Source organism: Ictidomys tridecemlineatus, chromosome Y, assembly GCF_052094955.1.
Source record: "Ictidomys tridecemlineatus isolate mIctTri1 chromosome Y, mIctTri1.hap1, whole genome shotgun sequence".
In the NCBI taxonomy this organism is placed as follows: Eukaryota; Metazoa; Chordata; class Mammalia; order Rodentia; family Sciuridae; genus Ictidomys; species Ictidomys tridecemlineatus.
Window position 1 is genome coordinate 24,889,104 of NC_135494.1, and position 16,927 is coordinate 24,906,030.

A 16,927-nucleotide genomic window follows, 5' to 3' on the forward strand; every position below is an offset into this window, starting at 1 on the left:
TGACTTTTTGAAAAAACAGAGCTGGAAGGGAAGATGAACATGAGAAACCAAGGGAAAAGTGTGCCCCAAACAAAAATGCTACATTATGGGAATCCATGACCACAACAGCAGGAGAAATGATAGAGAAGGAGCTGAGGAGGTACATAATTAAAATGTTCTATGAATTAAAATATTAAATAAGAGAGCAAATACAGGCAGCAAAAGATATTTTTGACAAAGATCTAAATAACCAAATATAAGAAGCAAAAGATTACTTCAATGGGAGATAGAAGTTCTGGAAGAAAATAATCAGAAATCATTGAAATGAAGGAAATAATAAACCACATTAAAAACTCAATAGGAAGCATCTCCAACAGAATAGATAACTTAGAACACTGAACTTCAGACAATGAAGACAAAGTATACAATCCTGAAAATAAAGTTGATCACAGTGAAGATGGTAAGAAACCATGAACACAACATTCAAGAATTATGGGATAATATGAAAAGACCAGACAGAGCTGGCCCACGCACCTGCAGGGTAGGCGGACCTGCGACCCACCAGCAGAACAGGTCCAGCGGCCTGCTGAGGGGCAGGCCTGCTCTCTCCCCCAGTGCCTGCAAGGTAGGCGGGACTGTGATCACTGGTATATCAGGCCCAGCGGCCTGCTGAGTGACAGAGCTGCCCCACGTGCCGCAGGATAGGTGGACCTGCGACCAACCAGCAGAGCAGACCTAGCGGCCCACCAGCGTGGTAGACAGATCACCCCAACTGGAGGAAGATCACAGCTACTACCTGCTCTGCAAGGGAAATTTTTCAACTATACAAGAGCAATATAAATAAATAGAGGGAAAATTTCAAAAACAAAGAGTTTTACCAAGCAGAAAGAAATGCGAGCAGTATGAAAAGACAAGGAACGAAAGGACCACAAGCAATGCAGGTCAACTCAACTCTAGAAGAGGTAATAGCTACAACAGATGGAATGTCAGATAAAGAATTCAAGATTTACATGCTTCAGATGATCTGGAGTCTCAAGGAAGACATGAGACAGCAAAATCAGACAATGAAAGATCACTTTGACAATGAATTACATAAACAAATCCAAGAAGCAAAAGATCAATTACACAGGGAGATAGAGGTAATAAAAAACAAACAAATAGAAATCCTAGAAATGCAGGAAGCAATAAACCAACTTAAAAACTCAATTGAGAATACTACCAGCAGAGTAGAACACTTAGAAGATAGAACATCAGACAATGAAGACAAAGTATTTCAACTTGAAAAGAACATAGACAGCTCAGCAAGACTGTTAAGAAACCATGAGCAGAACATCCAAGAAATATGGGATAACATAAAGAGACCAAACTTAAGAGTCATTGGGATACAGGAAGGCATAGAGGTCCAAACCAAAGGAATAAACAATCTATTCAATGAAATAATACGAGAAAACTTCCCAGACTTGAAGAATGAGACAGAATCCCAAATTCTAGAAGCCTACAGGACGCCGAATGTGCAAAACCATAAGAGATCCACACCTAGACACATTATAATGAAGATGCCCAACATACAGAATAAGGAGAGAATTTTAAAAGCTACAAGAGAAAGGAAGCAAATTACATTTAGGGGTAAACCAATCAGGATAACAGCTGATCTTTCAACACAGACTCTGAAAGCTAGAAGATCCTGGAATAACATATTTCAAACACTGAAAGAAAATGGGTTCCAACCAAGAATTGTGTATCTGGTGAAATTAAGTTTCAGGATGGAAGATGAAATTAAAACCTTCCACGATAAACAAAAGTTAAAAGAATTTGCAGCTAGAAACCATCTCTTCAAAAAATCCTTGGCAAAACTTTACAGGAAGAGAAAATGGAAAACAACAATGAAAACCAACAGTGGGGTGTAGGACAGTAAAGGGGGAAAATAATCAAAGAGAAAAACAAATCAGGTTTAGTAGCATTAATAAACAAATATGGCTGGAAGAACAAACCATATCTCAATAATAACCCTAAATGTTAATGGCTTAAACTCACCAATTAAGAGACACAGGCTAGTTGAATGGATCACAAAACAAGACCCAACAATATGCTGCCTACAGGAGATGCATTTGATAGGAAAAGATATACATAGACTGAAGGTGAAAGGTTGGGAAAAATCATATCACTCATATGGACTGCAGAAACAAGCAGGAGTGTCCATACTCATATTAAATAAAATATATTTCAGGCCAAAGTTAATCAAAAGGGATAAAGAGAGACACTACATACTACTCAAGGGAACCATACACCAACAAGACATAACAATCATAAATATATATGCCCCAAACAACGGTGCTGCTATGTTCATCAAGCAAACTCTTCTCAAGTTCAAGAGTCTAATAGACCACCATACAATAATCATGGGAGACTTCAACATACCTCTCTCACCACTGGACAGATCTTCCAAATAAAAGTTGAATAAGGAAACTATAGAACTCAATAACACAATTAACAACCTAGACTTAATTGACATATATAGAATATACCACCCAACATCAAGCAGTTACACTTTTTTTCTCAGCAGCACATGGATATTTCTCAAAAATAGATCATATATTATGTCACAGGGCAACTCTTAGACAATATAAATAAGTAGAGATAATACCATGCATCTTATCTGATCATAATGGAATAAAACTGAAAATCAATGATAACAGAAGGAAGGAAAAATCATGCATCACTTGGAGAATGAACAATAGGTTACTGAATGATCAATGGGTTTGAGAAGACATCAAGGAGAAAATTAAAAAATTCTTAGAGTTAAATGAAAACACAGACACAACATATCGGAATTTATGGGACATATTGAAAGCAATTCTAAGAGGAAAATTCATTGCTTGGAGTTTATTCCTTAAAAAAAGAAAAAAACAACAAATAAATGATCTCATACTTCATCTCAAAATCCTAGAAAAAGAAGAGCAAAACAACAGCAAAAGAAGTAGAAGGCAAGAAATAATTAAAATCAGAGCTGAAATTAATGAAATCGAAACAAAAGAAACAATTGAAAACATGGACAAAACTAAAGGTTGGTTCTTTGAAAAAATAAATAAAATTGACAGACCCTTAGCCATGCTAGCGAAGAGAAGAAGAGAGAGAACTCAAATTACTAGCATATGGGATGAAAAAGGCAATATCACAACAGACACTTCAGAAATACGGAAGATAATCAGAAATTATTTTGAATTCTTATACTCCAATAAAATAGAAGATAGTGAAGGCATCGATAAATTTCTTAAGTCATATAATCTGCCCAGATTGAGTCAGGAGGATATAGACAACCTAAACAGACCAATATCAATTGAGGAAATAGAAGAAACCATCAAAACATTACCATCTAAGAAAAGCCCAGGACCGGATGGGTATACAGCAGAGTTTTACAAAACCTTTAAAGAGGAACTAATACCAATACTTTTCAAGCTATTTCAGGAAATAGAAAAAGAAGGAGAACTTCCAAATTCATTCTACAAAGCCAACATCACCCTGATTCCGAAACCAGACAAAGACACTTCAAAGAAAGAAAACTACAGACCAATATCTCTAATGAACCTAGATGCAAAAATCCTCAATAAAATTCTGGTGAATCAAATACAAAAACATATCAAAAAAATTGTGCACCATGATCAAGTAGGATTCATCCCTGGGATGCAAGGCTGGTTCAATATACGAAAATCAATAAATGTTATTCATGACATCAATAGACTTAAAAATAAGAACCATATGATCATCTCGATAGATGAGGAAAAAGCATTCAACAAAGTACAGCATCCCTTTATGTTCAAAACTCTCAAAAAACTAGGAATAACAGGAGCATACCTCAACATTGTAAAAGCAATCTTTGCTAAGCCTCAGGCTAGCATCATTCTGAATGGAGAAAAATTGAAGGCATTCCCTCTAAAATCTGGAACAAGACAGGGATGCCCTCTCTCACCACTTCTGTTCAACATAGTTCTCGAAACACTGGCCAGAGCAATTAGAGAGACGAAAGAAATTAAAGGCATAAAAATAGGAAAAGAAGAACTTAAATTATCACTATTTGCAGAAGACATGATTCTATACCTAGCAGACCCAAAATGGTCTACAAAAAAACTATTAGAGCTAATAAATGAATTCAGCAAAGTGACAGGATATAAAATCAACACGCATAAATCAAAGGCATTTCTGTATATCAGCGACAAGTCCTCTGAAATGGAAATGAAGACAACCACTCCGTTCACAATAGCCTCAAAAATAATAAAATACTTGGGAATCAACCTAACAAAAGATGTGAAAGACTTATACAATGAAAACTACAGAACCCTAAAGAGAGAAATAGAAGATCTTAGAAGATGGAAAAATATACCCTGTTCATGGATAGGCAGAACTAACATCATCAAAATGGCGATATTACCAAAAACTCTCTATAGGTTTAATGCAATGCCAATCAAAATCCAATGGAATTTTTTGTAGAAATAGAGAAAGCAATCATGAAATTCATATGGAAGAATAAAAGACCCAGAATAGCAAAAACAATGCTAAGCAGGAAGTGTGAATCAGGTAATATACCAATACCAGATTTCAAACTATACTATAGAGCAATAGTAACAAAAAAAGCATGGTACTGGTACCAAAACAGGTGGGTGGACCAATGGAACAGAATAGAGGACACAGAAACCAACCCACAAAATTACAAGTTTCTTATATTTGATTACGGGGCTAAAAGCATGCAATGGAGGAAGGATAGCATCTTCAACAAATGGTGCTGGGAAAACTGGAAATCTATATGCAACAAAATGAAACTGAATCCCTTTCTCTCGCCATGCACAAAAGTTAACTCAAAATGGATCAAGGAGATTGATATCAAATCAGAGACACGGCATCTGATAGAAGAGAAAGTTGGCTACGACCTACATGCTGTAGGGTCGGGCTCCAAATTCCTCAATAGGACACCCATAGCACAAGAGTTAACATCTAGAATCAACAAATGGGACTTACTCAAACTAAAAAGTTTTTTCTCAGCAAAAGAAACAATAAGAGAGGTAAATAGGGAGCCTACATCATGGGAAAAAATCTTTACTCCTCACACTTCAGATAGAGCCCTAATATCCAGAGTATATAAAGAACTCAAAAAATTAGACAATAAGATAACAAATAACCCAATCAACAAATGGGCCAAGGACCTGAACAGACACTTCTCAGAGGAGCACATACAATTAATCAACAAGTACATGGAAAAATGCTCACCATCTCTAGCAGTCAGAGAAATGCAAATCAAAACCACCCTAAGATACCATCTCACTCCCGTAAGATTTGCAGCCATTATGAAGTCTAACAACAAGAAGTGCTGGCGAGGATGTGGGGAAAAGTGTACACTTGTACATTGTTGGTGGGATTGCAAATTGGTGCAGCCAACTTGGAAAGCAGTATGGAGATTTCTTGGAAAGCTGGGAATGGAACCACCATTTGACCCAGCTATTCCCCTTCTCGGTCTATTCCCTAAAGACCTAAAAAGAGGATGCTACAGGGAAACTGCTACATCAATGTTCATAGCAACACAGTTCACAATAGCAAGACTGTGGAACCAAACTAGATTCCCTTCAATAGACGAATGGATGAAAAAAATGTGGCATCTATACACAATGGAGTATTACTCTGCATTAAAAAATGACAAAATTATAGAATTTGGAGGGAAATGGATGGCATTAGAGCAGATTATGCTAAGTGAAGCTAGCCAAGCCCTAAAAAACAAATGCCAAATATCTTCTTTGATATAAGGAGAGTAACTAAGAACACACTAGGGAAGAAGAGCACGAGAAGAAGACCAACATTAAACAAGGATGAGAGGTGGGAGGGAAAGGGAGTAAGAAGGGAAATCACATGGAAATGGAAGGTGATCCTCAGGGTTATACAAAATTACATATAAAAGGAAAGGAGGGGTAAGACAAGATAATACAAGTGGAAGAAATGATTTACAGTAGAGGGGGTAGAGATAGAAGACAAGATAATACAAGTGGAAGAAATGATTTACAGTAGAGGGGGTAGAGATAGAAGATGTGAGGGAAGGGGAGGGGGGATAGTAGAGGATAGGAAAGGTAGCAGAATACAACAATTACTAATAGGGCATTATGTAAAATTGCGGATGTGTAACCGACGTGATTCTGCAATCTGCATTTTGGGTAAAATTGGGATTTCCTAACCCACTTCAATCTAATGTATGAAATATGATATGTCAAAAGCCTTGTAATGTTGTGAACAACCAATAAAAAAAAGAAAAAAAAAAGAATAAAATCCTGCTTTACATAGAGGGTAGTAGATTGACTTAAAGCACATTAATAAAAATCCTGCTGCAATCAAATACTCCTATTTTTCTTCCAAGAATCCAGATAAATATGAACAAATATTTCATTTGTATTTCCATAAGAAATACCTTCTATCCTCAAGCTGGAACTGGAATCTCAGCAGACAAATTTCTTCTTTGCCTTTACATTGTCACTGTCTTTGTGGTACCCAAACCCAGGATTACTGACCTCCCAATCACCCACATGACTCTAACACACATCCTCATGCTCCTTACACATGGGACTTTTGGTATCTACAGATTTTGGAGAAGTGTAGAACAGTTCATGTCAGTTCCAATGTCTTCCTGGCCTAGGTCATGAGGGGACTCTCCATCTGTACCACCCACATGCTGGGTGTGCTTTAGGCCATCACCATCTGTGGCTCCTAGTTGCCTTGCTTCAAATTGAAAACCACAAATGCCCTCCAGTGGCTAATTGTTTTCTTATTAATCCTCACCATCTCCACCTATACCAATCCAGTTTTTTTAATACTGTGGCCAGACCAAATAAAATGCAGCCTGGTCTTCTATTTCTCACTGACCACTGTTCCTTTCAGCTCATGAACTACAAACACGGGTTGCTCTTTTTTTTTGCACTGATGGCATTCAGTGATCTCTAGTTTTGAGGCTGTATGGTTCTTTCAAGAAGATACATAATAATAATCTTTCATAGATGTAAACAACAATCATGTTTTTTCAAAGCTTCAGATTTTCTCCATAAAGTTCCCCAGAAAAAAAAAGCAATTCATGCCCTTCTGCTGCCCATTATGTGTTTTGACATCCAGTATTGTTTGAACTCCATCATCTTACTGTTAATAAGCACAGTGTGAGCAACTTATCTCATCTTGAGATGTCCTCAAAAGCTTGGTATCAATGGTCATGGCATGCTCAGTCCTTTTGTGCTGATTTATGCTGACACTCAAATAATAAATCTATGCAAATTAAATGGAGAAAAAAGTCTGCTTCTGACAAAACTGATCAAAAGCAACTTTGTCATTCTTATTAAAATATTATCTATTTCAGAAAATTTTACCTCTTATAAAAATCAATAAAATAGAATTAAAATTTTCTATTACAACAATGTTATTTAAATAGATAACAAATAGTATGTGAAAATTTTTTTCTGTATATGGATTAGTTTTTTTCAACATTTGCATTAATTTTCACTGTATCTTACACCATTTGTGTATCATAAAGTTTTATGAACTTTTTATGTAAATTTTAATGTACTTTGTATCTTAGACACTCATATTTGGTCTATGTTTTTTGTCTTCCTGCTTTAAATTTCCTGATATTTCTTTCAGTGAAATTCTATTAGAGGAATATTGATGCTTTTCTCTTTTTGTCTATTAATATGCAAATGCTCATATCAAAGCTACTCAGGAGTCTGCAGTAGTATTGCAAGTTTGTGGAAACCTTGGGTAACTTAGTGAGATTCTGTGAACACAACAGGTAGAAGATGGATCTCGTTGGTGGACCACCTTAGAGGTTCACTTCCCTATACAAAACTACTACAACAACTAACTGAACAACAGAAATACAATAAATACCATGAAAGAGTACTTCATGAACAAGAGAATGCCGGCACTATTTTAAAAATAGAAGTGTTGGTCACCATGTGAACCAATTAGAAGCCACACACTTCTGTTCAGAATATAAAAAATAGTATAGTAGGTATAGAAAAGAATTTGATAATTACTAAAATTTTAAACAGAATTATCACATGACCTACCAATTTTATTTCTAGCTATATTTTCAAATGAACTGAAAACAGATATTCAAACACTTGAACACGAATATCAATGACATCACCATTTCCATTAGAAGATATATGAAAATCTAAATTTTCATTAAGAATGGAAAACAAATGTGTCTATGTATTTATATGTATCCTTGTCTGAATAAGCACATGTACATATATATGTTCATATTCATATATCTATATCTCTTTATAGCTTCCATATATGTTTGAATATTATTCTGCAATAAAAATAAAATTCTGTTACAAGTCACCATGTTGACAAATGTCAAAAATATTAAGAAAAGTAGACAAAATCAGACATGAAATTTCACCTGTGCTATAACTACATTTATATTAAATATTCAATATTTGCAAATCATAGAGTTAGAAAGGAGAGAGTTTGTTGCCAGGGGCTTGGAAGGCATTTAAGGGAGTGTTGATTAACTGATTATATAATTTATTTTCAGTAATTGAAATGTTTAAATCAAAATAATTGTTGTAATTATAACCACAAAAGTATAAATGTCACTACTTATTTTTTTAGCTCTTTTATGAAAATTGAACCTCAATAACACCAATAAGGAAAAAAAATCTTTAAAACACTGAAGTCTATACAGTCATAGCTAGAGGTGACAGAAATGAAGTATGAAACTGGTCATAACTTTCTTATCCTTGTATTGGAGCACATGACCACAGTAACTACATTATGTAGACCCACAAAAATAGAATCCTAGATACAATGAGTTATATTCTATGTATGTATAATATGCCAAAATATATTCTATCATCATGCATATCTAAAAAGAACAAATAAAAAAAACTATAGATTTATAGTCACCCACATGTACTCTGCATCACCAAACTAAAGCATGGATGGTAACACTGGATACTAGAAATCAAGAGCCTTCTCTGTGTCAGGCAGTATTCTTGATTCATTATTCACTTTGTCCTTATCTTTCAAGTATCATGAGTCCTGATTGGAAGACTTCTGATCTTACAGATGAGTAAACTAAGTTTGAGGGATGACTGATTGTTCCAAGATCACTATCTATGCAGTCTAAGGTTCTGACAATTAATTTGTGTGGTGTCCAATTTACTGTATCATGTATCACAATACAAAGTCAGGATTTTATGTTTGTTTTGTTTTGTTTTGTTTTGTTTGTATTTGTTTTATTTTGTACCCCCCCCCCCTGCTTGGAGGAGGAAACAAGAGGTAGAAATACAACAGGGCACCAAGAACCATCTGCATAAACTATCAATGTTAAAAACTTGATTGTGGTCATTGTTACACTGGTAAATAGGTATCTGCAAACATGACAATGTATGAATTATATGTGTATAGTTTATTGTATTTCAGTATTACCCTAATACAATTGTTTTAAATTTGAATGAAAGAAATAAATATATTCCTCAGAAAAAAACTATATATTTGGAAAGCATAGGGAAAGATGCTGAATATTATATGTCATTAAGAAATTACAGAGCAGCCACCACCATGAAGGTCAAGCTGTGCAGTTTTAGTGGGTAAAAGATATACCCCATATACAGGAGTCACTATGCAAGGACTGATGGAAAGGTTTTCCAGTTTCTTAATGCAAAATATGAGTTGGCTTTCTTATCCAAGAGGAATCCTCAGCAGCTAAACTGTACTGTCCTCTACAGAAGAAAGCACAAAAAGAGCCAGTCAGAAGAAATTAAAAAGAAGAAAACCCAACGTGAAGCCAAATTTCAGAGGGCCATCACTGGTGCATTCCTTATGAATATCATGGCCAAGAGGAATCAGAAACCAGAAGTTTAAAAGGCTCAATGAAAGCAAGCTCTTAGGCTGCCAAGGAAGCAAAACAAACAAACAAACAAAAAGGCTAAGCAGGCATTTAAAAAGATGGCAATGGCTGCTGCTAAGACTCCCACAAAGGCAACACCTCAGAAAAAGACTGTGAAACCTGAGACGTTTTCTGCTCCCCAAGTTGGTGGAAAATGGTTAATTGGCAGATGAGATTTTAAAATAAACATGTAACCCTTTTAATTGAAAAAATGTTAAAATAAGGCAATAAAGATGTATGATTTAATGCTAGCTTTGCTTTGATGTGTTTAGGACACACTACAGCGACTGAAAGTAGTGGAATCTTGCATAGATTTAATCCAAGTTTACTATTCAAATGCTCTTTTCCTGTCATTTATCTATCCATGACGGGCACATTTGTTTTTTTATTGGGTTTGACTTATACATTGGGACACCCCTTCTCCCACCATTTGCTATTATCTGATTTGATGGTGCCAAAAATTGATAGCTGTATTAATCTCTTGCTCTCAGAAAATAGCATCCCCCTTTCTATTTTGGCTATATATTCTGTCTCTGAAACCAGGGACACTGAATAAGAGTATATTTTACCTATTCCCAGTCCTAGTTTGTTGAGCTAGGACTTTTGAAAGAGCTGTGCCAAATAAAATAAAACTGCTCAGTAGCCTTATGATCAATAAATGTGTAATGAGATATGAAATTATTATAATTTGTGAACAGGTTTGTACTCTATAGATGTCTTTATTATCTGCCCAACTGTGCTGAGTTGCAAGGATACAACAATGCATAAGCCATGTCTTAAACAAGCTTTCTCAAGGTAAAATTATGGTGCATGTCAACATTTTCTTCATCCCCAATTATCCAAGTTAATGGATTACTAATTTTCTTTCTTGTGCATGTAAAATTCAGGCATTATTCTAATTGTTGGGTATAATAAATAGGCTTGGGGAGAAAAAAAAGAAATTACAAATTAAACAGACTTATAAAAATTTATAAAATTTTATACCTGACAATATCAAAAGCTGTCAAAGATAGGGAACAAGAAGAACTCTCATACATTGCTGTTGAGATAGCAAAATTGGACAGCAACTCTGGAAGACAGTTTGGTAGCTTCTTAAAAATCACAATATACACTTAATATGGCCCGCTAATTGTATTTCTCAGTGTTAATTCGATGGAATTGAAAGCTATGTCCACATACAAGTGTCCACAAAACCAAGATACAAAGGTCCACAACTTCTTCACTCATGATTGCCAAGAAAAGGAAGCAGCTAAGAGAGATTTCAGTAGCCATTTACCTCTTATTAATGTAAACACTTTGATACATCCAAACACTGGAGGGTCACTCAAAAAATTTCATAAAATGAATTTACTATCAAACATGAATACACATGGAGGCATCATTAATACATATTGCCAGAAAGAATATATTGTCTAAAATGCCATATTCATGTCATTCCAAATTTATGACATTCTGGAAAAGTCAAACATTAAAAATGGTAAACATTGCCAAGAAATCAGCCAGAGTAGATGTTAAAGAGGTGAAGAACAGGAACTTTTGGCATGGTGAAGCTACTCTGAAAGATGCCATTATGATGAAAATTAACATTATTCTTTCTCAATGCTTTAAAAATTGTAAAATTTATTAATATATAACTAAATTATTGCCATTAATAATTATTTAGTACCATCACTATTGGCAAAATATTTTGATTTTGTACTTACATCAAATGTTTGTCAGTAATATACAAAAAAATATTAGTAGAAACTCTGAATAGGGAAGGCATATGGGAACATGGTCCTCTATGATTCATTTTTCTGTAAATCTACAACTCTCCTTAAAATAAAGTCTGTTCATTAAAACAATCAAAGAAGGCTTGGTGATATTTCTAGCCTCAAAAATATCTGGCCCTAGAACTGGCCCTCAACAATAATATTTGTACTGATAATTAATAATTTCCAAAAACCCTTTCTTTCTTTCTTTCTTTCTTTCTTTCTTTCTTTCTTTCTTTCTTTCTTTCTTTCTTTCTTTCTTTTGACATTTTTCTGCAAAGTTTTGCTGATATTTTCCAACAAGAAATTCAAGAAAATCTATTTTTTTCTGTTTTAATTATCTTCTTAGAGAACAGTGAACATAAGCCCTTAGTGAATAAACTAGTACCTTACATTAAAAAGATGCTTATACATCAATAAAAATAATTATTTATCACTCTGCTCCACAGATAGTAAATCATAAAATACTAATAAAAAGATGTTCTAAACTTATTTTACTAAACTCATATTCATGAGAAAATTATCTGATATATTTTTTAAGTCCACCTCACTTCCAATACGCTACCTATAAAATGAGATTACTTTCTTTTTCTTACCCAATATACTTCTGGTTGAAATAAATGAAGATAGTCCAAGTAAAGGGGTTTGATGATACACATTAAGGGGCAGATAAATTGTGGGTGATATTACTGAGAAACACAGTCCTATTGATCAGATAAATAATAGGCATTTGGTGATACTGAGAGCTCCATAATCTTTCTTCATTTTTTAAAATAATACTTAACACTTCCCATGTTGATCTTCCAATTCTGAGCTATGGTAGTTACTAACACTAACCTACCAGAAACAGATAACATGGTCTGTGAGTCATATCTTTCCAGATCAAGTTCCATTATGCTCACAACAATATTTAGTAGAGTTGGACATGATCAGGGCCAGTCAGGACCTTCCCTTACATTTCTCAGACAAGGTTAACAGAGAAGAGGTTCTCATTTTGGTTTCTAGAATGGGAAATAGAAAATCCTGCATGACTGGCATCAATATTTTTTTCCACAGTTTTTAAACTACATGCTCATGGACAAGCTGGACTGTACAGTAGCTGAAGAAATTATCTTCAAGCACAGATTGGTTCATAATGACAATGTATATCTGCTAAATATTCAATATGATGAGGGTGAGAGAATGAGAAGATAGACTACAATGGAAAGGGGAAATTGAAAGAAAAACTGGCTGCCTCAGGAAGAAGGTGCTTTAACCTATCTCCATTCCCAAATGAGAAAAACCATTAGTTAAATTTCTTCCTTCCTTTCTCTCTTGTCTACTTTCTTCCTTCCTCATTTCATTGGTTATTTTCTTCTTTTTTCTCATTTTCCATCCCTTCCTTCATTTCTTTCTAAGAGAATATGTCTCAGTTCATTCTTCATATTTACTTCTCAGAAACTAGTCATTTGGAAAATAAAGCTCTATGAGAAGCATATCCATTTATATAGGGTATCATTACTCTAAACTGTTTTCAATTGAAAGACCTGAAAATATATTGTAAGAGTATACACACTCACATGAAACATTAGTTTGGGATTTATAAAAATTTATATTCTTATACACCAAGCCATATATATCTGGGGTATAGTGAGAGGCCTTACATTGTTTTGCTAGGAACACAAAAAAAAAAAAAAAAAAGAAAAGAAAAGAAAAAGAAAACAAAACATGACAACAGAAATAAAAAACAAATTATTTTCTATCACATTACTGACTTTTCTGTAATAAAAGCAGTTTATGATAATTTAAAATTATTTTGTCTTTTCTTGAAAAATATTTAAACTTTCAAATGAATTTTTACTTATTTTTTACCCAAATACCAAAGAATGATTTTGTTCACTGAAAACTTTAAAGAAATATGTTTTTCAAAAACAATTTAAATTCATTTCATGAATGACAGCAGACTTTGGGTGTTCAAGTAAAGTAAGCATTTTCTTTTCTTTTCTTTGATGGATCTTTATTTATTCATTTATTTATATGTGGTGCTGAGAATAAAACCCAGTATCTCACACATGCTAGGCAAGTGCTCTACCACTGAGTCCCAACTTCATCCTCTACATATATACTTTTTGCTTGTATTATTGTACATAATAGTTGGGTTTGTTTTTACATAATCATAAATGCATGGGATATAATTTACTCCATTTCAGGCTCCAGTTCCTCCTCTTCTCTCCCTTCTCCTTCTCCCTATTCTCCTTCCTCTACTCTTAAAGTAAGCATTTTGTATAGAAGTTTTTTTGGTAGTTTTAAAGAGAAAGGTAATTGGATCATCAGAGTACAACTTTGCCCCAAATATCTCAATCCATACATTGATATCAGGATGGCCAAAGCTTGGGAAAAAAAGAAAAATTTTCTTGAAGAAAACTCAAAGCCCTGGGTACCTACTTTGTACCCATGAGTCTTTCAGGCACTGAGTGACTATTCTAGATGTTAACCAGAGTTAAGGAATACTGCAGCATTATTCAAAGTGTAGCCATTTATCTGAGAAGACTTTCTGTTATTACTGAATTTATTCATGGGAAATTGTCATTTTCCTTTCTCAGTCATAGATGTGTGAAGAACAGTTTAACAAGTTCAACTTGACAGTTTCTTCTACCACAGCCTGGTTTATTAGTTTCCCTTGAAATGAAGAATTTTTATTGAATTTATTAAAAATATGTGTGTAAACTATTGCCTTCTATTCTGTCCTCAGCAGCAAGAGAACTGATGGTCTATTTGCTTAACTTCATTGCTTTCTACAAAACATCTCTAGGCTTCACATTTGGATTTCCAGCTAAATTCAGCATGATGTTTATGATAGTGCTTCCCTTATTTTCCTATTTCTTAACACTGTGATCTTTTCTTATATTCTCCTACTTTACAAACACCTAAATATTTTACTATAGTAATTATCCAAATGTGTGTGCGTGCACGAAAATTGTTGATTCCACTTCTCATGGAACTTAGCTTTTAATTCAGAAGCATTTCATGATAGATATCCTGCTCCCATGGGACTCTGTCACTTTCCTTGAGTGATCCTCATGTGTTTTATTTATTTCAAAGCTTTTTACCTTTATTTCAGGAGCATTATGTCAAGAGTATGAATAACATTAAATTCCATTGGAAATAAATTTGATAATATTGGAGAGTTAGATTATTAAAATATTTTACCCCATCATTTTATACTTCCATGTAGATACTCTGATAGAAATTATAGCTACTTTAAGTGTTTTTTGGATCAAAAATTTAAGATCTGGGCTAAAAACCTTGAGTAAAATACCCAAATTGGAGTCATGGCTGTGTTATTTAATGCAGTTTTACTAAGTGACCACAAAAATCTGGAGACACACATACACACACACACACATTTTTAAAGAAAGGAGTCTTGCAGGTGTCAGTCCTCTCCTGGCAAAACCAAAAAATGTTTAAAAATATATTGTTTTTTGACAACTAACATTTGTCAAAGCAAGCTAATGTTAGGGTAGTCATTTCTCCTCTAAAGCCTGAAGTCTTGAGTGTACTACATTGATTCTCCCAAGCCAGGTTTATCACAAGCCTAAAAACTAAGATAAACCCAGTATCAGAGGAATTATCAGCCCAGTTCTACAAGAAGTTGAAAGAAGAATGAACACCAATTTTTCTAAAATTATTTTATGAAAAATAAAATAGCAAAACCTTCTAACCTCCTTCTATGAAACTATTATTAACCTGATGCAAAAACCAGATAAAGACAAATCAAGAAAAAAATATTTCAGACCAGTATTCCTGATGAACAAAAATGTAATAATTCTCATTAAAATTATGGCAAGCAACATACAAAATTATATTAAAAAGATATTACAACATGATTAGTAGGGTTTGTCCCAGTGATGCAGGGTTTGTTCAACACATGAAAATAAATAAACATTTTTCAAGTAAATAGATGTAAAGGCAAGAATCAGAAAATTATCTCAATAATTGCAGGAAAAGCATTTGACTAAATACATGGTCAAAACACTAGAAAACTATGTATAATAGAGATATATCTATAAAAGCTGTCTATCCTAAACACAAGGGAAACTTATTCTGAAAACAGAAAACTGGGAGAACAAAGGATTACAAACAGGAATGTGGACCCACAGCAAAACAAAAACAAAAACAAAAGAACAAAAGGGCAGGGGGCAGGGGTGTCAGAAGGACAGGAGGGGGTAGCCAGAGCAAGGAAAAGGCATAGTATTTTTTCTTCTTCTTCACATTTCTTTCAAAAACAAACACAACACACATGCACACACAACTGTTTCTTCCCTATTAGAAACATAGATAAATAAAATAAAAGTCAGGCTGGAGGCTGCTCCCCAAGAGCCCGCTTACACAGGAGCAGCAAGGGCGCTCAGGTTTGTGCAACACAGGGAAGCATGGGCAACAGAGGTAGCTGGAGAAGGAACAGAGGCAGCATGAAGGGGGCGTCATTTGCTCAACCCGTAAGGAGCAGGGGGTCCAGCTTGTCAAAGTCCAGAGTGCCCTCTTTAAGTTCTGGGAACCCCAGGAGATATCCCTGGGGACCATGCTCTTTCCATGTCCTGTGTCTTGGGCATCCTCAGGGAGGGGGTCGGCAGGGCCACATCCTCTTCAAGTACTGGGAGCCCAAGCCTCCCGCCACTAACCCGCCCATCAAGAAGGGGGTCACACACACATCAAATAGAGCAGTAATCTCCAAGATATATGAAGAGCTAAACAATTTTGATGCCAAAAAAGAGACATAATCCTTCAATAAATGGACTAAGGAACTGAACAGACACTTCATACAAGAAGAAATACAATTGATCAAAAAACATATAAAAAAGACCATCATTTTTAGCAATTAGAGAAATCCAAATCAAAACTATTTCAATACTTCATTTCACTAGAATGTAGTCATAATGGCAATTATCAAGAATACAAGCAATAATAGTGTTCATGAGGATATAGGAGAAAAAGTACACTCATACATTTCTGGTGGTCACATCAATGTAGAGTAGGTCATTTCACAATGTCTAAACTAGTGAACCAACCTAGCTCCCTTTAACAGAAGAATACATAAATAAAATGTGATATATATATATATATATATATATATATACACACACATACACATATACATACACATATACACATATACATACACACACACACAAATACACACACATATGTGTGTGTGGGGGTTGTGTGTGTATGGAATATTACTCAACCCTAAAAAGAATGAAATTATGCCACTTGCCAGCAAATGAATGGAAATTGAGGATAC

General features: G+C 34.6%; 1 protein-coding gene and 1 pseudogene across 1 annotated transcript in view; both read left to right on the forward strand.

The window, feature by feature from the left end:
• LOC144371896 (mitotic checkpoint serine/threonine-protein kinase BUB1-like) overlaps positions 1–16,927 on the forward strand; it is a 551,680-nt gene that overhangs the window by 237,831 nt on the left and 296,922 nt on the right. The window lies entirely within an intron of this gene.
• Positions 9,568–10,068, forward strand: LOC144372135 (large ribosomal subunit protein eL24 pseudogene; annotated as a pseudogene).